The sequence below is a fragment of the Salvelinus alpinus genome, chromosome 7 (genome assembly GCF_045679555.1).
Source record: "Salvelinus alpinus chromosome 7, SLU_Salpinus.1, whole genome shotgun sequence".
Classification (NCBI taxonomy): domain Eukaryota; kingdom Metazoa; phylum Chordata; class Actinopteri; order Salmoniformes; family Salmonidae; genus Salvelinus; species Salvelinus alpinus.
The window spans coordinates 66,307,837-66,313,836 of record NC_092092.1 but is presented as its reverse complement, the minus strand read 5'-3'; the positions used below and the strand labels follow the sequence as shown (position 1 = coordinate 66,313,836).

The 6,000-nt window shown below is 42.7% G+C and overlaps 1 protein-coding gene across 1 annotated transcript in view; it reads left to right on the top strand.

The window, feature by feature from the left end:
* Positions 1-1,572: 1,572 nt before the first annotated feature.
* Positions 1,573-6,000, top strand: part of LOC139581496 (X-linked interleukin-1 receptor accessory protein-like 2) — a 431,652-nt gene continuing 427,224 nt past the window's right edge. Inside the window, exon 1 of the mRNA XM_071411312.1 lies at positions 1,573-2,279. The gene's annotated coding sequence lies outside the window, so the exon portion shown is untranslated. The remainder of the gene's footprint in view (positions 2,280-6,000) is intronic.

Below are 6,000 nucleotides of genomic sequence, written 5' to 3'. Positions count from 1 at the left end.
CACTCCTACAGTAGAGCAACAGAACATACTCCCACAGCTGAGTAACCGAACATACCCCTACAGCCGAGTAACCAAACATACGCCGGCTGCGAGTAACAGAACATACTCCCACAGTGGAGTAACAGAACACACTCCTATGGTGGAGTAACAGAACATACTCCTACAGTGGAGTAACATAATATACTCCTTCAGTGGAGTACCTGGATATACTCCAACTGCGGAGTAACATAACCCACTCCTACAGTAGAGTAAGATAACATACTCACACAGTAGAGTAACATAACACACCCCTACAGGGGAGTAACAGAACACACTCCTACTTTAGAATTTACAGAACACACTCCTACAGTGGAGTAAGCCCTTAGAATATAATAGATGCTTTATTGGAACTTTGTGTTCTGCGTTTCCCAACATCCCCGTAGAAGCACGGGCCTCATTGAAGATAGTCTTGGTTAATTGCCTTGCTCAAGGGCGTAATGGCAGGAGATGTTACATGGGATTAGAGTGGCCTTTAGTGTCACCTAGCCCGGGTGTTGAACCAGCAACCTTTCAGCTGCTGGTTTACCTCTCTAACCTCTAGGCTATTCCCAGTGATTGAATTTAGTGAGTGAAGTTGCAGATTTAGCAAATCTATGGTTTTAGGTAAGGAAATCAGACCACACCACACAAATCCTAACCCAATGCATTATTCATTACTTCTATATCAACAAACAAAGGAAAGCATATCACTATTGTTAGTGAAGTGAGCTGCTACATTCAGAATTGTTTTCATCCAGTCTTAAAGCATAAATGATGCATCATCAGAATGACAGATGGAGAGATTGTTTCTAAACATTTGACTTGTAGCTGCAATGAGCCAAACTGTCTTGCTGCTCCCACACTGAGCTTTAATGGGATTTGTTTGTTGGCAACATTGACATATCAAGTGAAAAATCGACATAATCCTCCATGATGTTTTGGAGTTTACAGTCACTATATTGATACCATTAAGACAGTTGTGCATCACTCTTCCTGATTTGATCATCGTTGATCATGGCTGAGACATTAGGATGAGATCCCTCCCCCACAACCCTATGAGTTGTTGACATTAGAGAATGTCATAGGCTCCATTGTGCACTTGTACTTCATACAAGCCTATGTATGTTTGTAACTAATACTTAGGTTGAGTGCTAAATCATCATCTGTTTGGCTTTCCAGTTCTGTTTCCCACTGTCCCTTGTTTCATTATCTTATTGTCTGGTTGCGTTCACTTTGTTGTGTCTTCATAATTTGACTATTTTTTATTTTGCATTATGGTGATATTGTAGGTCTGTTCAAGTACAGTTTTATAACAAAAATATGTATTCCTTGTCTCTCTCTGGTGTTTTAGGCTTGCCCTCGCACGACATCCCTCACCGCCACAAGGAGGCGATAGGGGTTATATTTTCCAAAACCAACGCTCCTAAAAAATATATTTTGGCATATACTATTGCTGTAGCCTACTGTTTCAGTTGTCAGTGTAATTTTAGACACTGTCTTAAAAGACTGTTCGTAAAATCATCCCTTGAGTTAACAGCACTTTTGGCGCTATCTGTTTCCCCGCAGGCGCTTGGTGCTGAAGAACAGCATCCTCGCGGAGTTAATGTCTCTGGATGCATGTTCAATGAGGGAGCGCGCGCGAGGGCTCTGGAACCGAACTCTTGCTGCGAGAGCTCCTCGTCGATTGCTGTAGTCTTCAAAGCAACTCCAACACAACGCACATCATATGTGGAGCTTTTCCAATGCAATATGAGTGATTTATCTCATGAGGGGTGAGACAGCACTGTGGAAGGTGTAGAACAGGGGAGGACAGAGAGCCGTTTTGCAACCCCTTGGTTGTGACGAGTCCAGGATTCCCGGAAAATTTAAGTATTTTTGGCCGTATAAAGTAGAGCGAATCTTCAGAATTTCGTCGGACTAGGGGATGAACACCCGAAGTAACTCAAACGAGTTCATTTTCTGTCGACTAATGTTGGCTGTCGAATATCCTTGAAATTAAATAGTGTGTGGTATCCGTCCTCACAGTTATTTATTTGACTGAAGTAAAAAAAAAAGAATGGTTCCGCAGTTTTTCCCGCGTTGTTTTGTGCTTTGATAATTTCATTTCAAACGTTGTGAGCTGACTTGAACCGAAGAGACCGTGCTTTATGCTGTAACACATTTTGAAAACAAACTCAAACATACTCAAACGACTGGATATACTTTATTGAAACCAGCTTCAATTGATCATCTGATTCTGTTGCAGGGATTATCAAAATCAGGTGAGTGGCAACCTGAACCTGATAATACAAAATGTTAAACTGTGTGTGTGCGCGCGCCTGTGCGCACGTAATGCTTTAGAAGTTAAGATAATCAGAAAACAGACCATGGAAGTAAAGTGATGGTTTATGCACGTCCTGTTAGATTCATTATTTGAAAACCTTGTATTGCATTGCGCTGTTAATTTGTAAAAGGGGTTCCAACAGAGAGATGTTGATTGTTTAATTTAATTTAAGCACCACCGAATCCTGGTTTGTGTGACCGTGGTGGTGTGATGCAGGTTGAGGCTGAATGAGGCAGTGGGTTTAATTATTGTGATCGTTTAATGGCAGAGCGCACATCACTGGTGTCACCCAGAGATACGGGCTACCGGTAAAGCAGGCTGTCTGGCCACATTGATTTATACAATAAAGTAACTCCATAGATCAGGTTCCCGGACTGGAGATCGACTGCAGCCAGACTCTAGCTGTCACGTTCAGCGCCACTGCCCATCCATTTACCTCTGCTGGAAAGTGGGAAGAGAGAACATAAGAAACGGATCAACCACAAAAAGATGACCAATAGATGCGGGAATGTTCACCTTGTAAGGAAATATGTATGCACACCTGAAGCTGTGTTGGACAACTTTATCTGCCAAAAATGTAGAGAACCGACTGCATTCCTGTCATCTGGTGACATGATTATCACATCTGTGATATGGTATTGCTGCTAGATGTAAGAGGCACTCTTAATATATTCAGTGGATATTGTAGGCTAATGAAGGGATTTGCCTTTGACCTCAAATGACCAAACACTGCAATCATGACATGAGAAAAGTGTAGGGAGGTGGATGTTTAATTTCCCCCTACACAAAGCTTGCAATGTTAAAATCTTTATGAAGTAGAAAGAGGAGGAAGGGAAGCGCTACTAAGGTACACTATAGTATATTTTGGTAGATAGAAGGTGCTCTTTGGTAAAAGGTGTAAATTGGTCATCAAAAAGAAAAGAGGACCAAGGCACTCTTCATATAATTAATTAAAATGCCTTTATTAGTATGGCATGTTCAATAGAAACAAAGTTGTTTAAAAACCGACGCGTTTCGGCTGCATGGCCTTCGTCAGGGAGTACAGGTGTAGGGAGGTGGATGTTTAATTTCCCCCTACACAAAGCTTGCAATGTTAAAATCTTTATGTTAGAAAAAAAAGTTGATGTAAATTGGCCCCTATACACACAGTCTACAACATTGCACCTTATTGCACCTTATTGCACATTAAGATGAAGAGCTACTCTAACAAAGGCTGAAGGACTCTGCACTATTGTTTCAATACCCCGTCCCTCTAGTTGTTCATGTAGGTGTCAGGTCACGTGACCTATAAGGAGGGTCTGACAAGGGCCTGGCGAATGCAGACCAATACTAAATAGACCAATAGTTATCTGTTGTCAGATACATGAAAAAAACTGATATTCATTCCTGAATTTCTATTTGCCTTGTATGCATAAGCGAGGTCATGCAAGGTTAAGCATATGTTCTGCCTCTGTGTGATAATTACAGCGTTACTACCACGTTATTCTTTGAACTGAGGGTATGTATCGTGGAAGATAAACACACATTGGTGCTCATGGAGCGAGGCCAACTTGAATACTTCCACAGGGCACGATGAGCAAGTTCCATTCTGCATTTCAGAAAGGTTATCTGAAGAAGACCATTTTTAACAGTAGATTGTTTCTGCTCTGGGGGTGTTAGGTCATTTTACTTCCGTTTAAGTACAAACGGTTATTTTGTAGGCCAAAGACAATAAGCAGAGTTGACATGAGCCGGGCAATGACGTTCACATCTTTGCTGAACTTCTCGCCCTTTTAGCTTTTAGCTTTTAGCTGTCCATGTGATATAGTTCAAGTAAAACCGGATCTATCAAGAATTTTAGCTCTTCTCATCCAATTACCATGGCATGACATGGACCTACTAGCCATCCCTGTAGATTCAACAGGAAGATTCAACAGACAGGAGAAGAATAAGTCATGCATACAGGAGTAATGCATACAGCATACATGAGTAATGCATACAGGAGTAATGCATACAGCACACAGGAGCGATGCATACTTTATACAGGAGTAATGTATACATGAGTAATGTATACAGGAGTAATGCATACTTCATACACGAGTAATGCATACAGGAGTAATGCATACTTCATACACGAGTAATGCATACAGGAGTAATGCATAATTCATACAGGAGTAATACATACAGGAGTAATACATACAGGAGTAATGCATACAGGAGTAATGCATACAGGAGTAATGCATACTTCATACAGGAGCAATGCATATAGCATACATGAGTAATGCATACACCCACATGAGTAATGCATACAGCATACATGAGTAATGCATACAGGAGTAATGCATATAGCATACATGAGTAATGCATACATGAGTAATGCATACAGGAGTAATGCATATAGCATACGTGAGTAATGCATACAGGAGTAATGCATACAGCACACAGGAGTGATGCATACTTTATACAGGAGTAATGTATACATGAGTAATGCATACAGGAGTAATGCATAATTCATACAGGAGTAATGCATTCAGGAGTAATGCATTCAGGAGTAATGTATTCGGGAGTAATACGTATAGAAGCCTACAATGCCAAGGTACTGTATGTGAAGACATAGCCATTGAGTTCGTGTTGAACCAAACAGTAGAAGTTAACCTCTGTGTCCTCAGGAGTGCAGTCCAGCACCCTGTACTGTTATGGTGGCTCCTAGTCCCTCCAACAATATCAAGCAAAACTGTGTCTAAATGAAAACAGATGGAGGCACAAATCCCCAAGTGGTAGCAGGCTCACCTTAGCTGTGACCATTTATCACCGTCAACCTGTTCATCATAAAGACTTTACTTTTAAAGGGAGGGGAGCGCCCAGGGCTGGGCAAGATCACGGCTGAAATTCTAATTTATGATGTTCAATGGAGCTCTTTGGGTTTTATTGTTGACATCTATAACCACAAGGTTGAAATTAGTTTCCGCCAGATGCTTTTTATGGCGTGTCAATGGGAAGCCGGCCCCTGTAGCGAGCCGGCACAGAGCAGCCCACTACCACTTCTACCACCTCTACCACCTCTACCACTTCTACCACCTCTACCACTTCTACCACCTCTACCACCTAACCCCACCTCTACCACTTCTACCACCTCTACCACCTAACCCCACCTCTACCACTTCTACCACCTCTACCAGATCTACCACCTCTACCACTTCTACCACCTCTACCACCTAACCCCACCTCTACCACTTCTACCACCTCTACCACCTCTACCACTTCTACCACCTCTACCACCTAACCCCACCTCTACCACGTCTACCACTTCTACCACCTCTACCACCTAACCCCACCTCTACCACCTCTACCACTTCTACCACTTCTACCACTTCTACCACCTCTACCACCTAACCCCACCTCTACCACCTAACCCCACCTCTACCACCTCTACCACTTCTACCACCTCTACCACCTCTACCACCTAACCCCACCTCTACCACTTCTACCACCTCTACCACCTCTACCACCTCTACCACCTAACCCCACCTCTACCACCACTACCACCTAACCCCACCTCTACCACTTCTACCACCTCTACCACTTCTACCACCTCTACCACCTCTACCACCTAACCCCACCTCTACCACTTCTACCACCTCTACCACCTCTACCACCTCTACCACCTAACCCCACCTCTA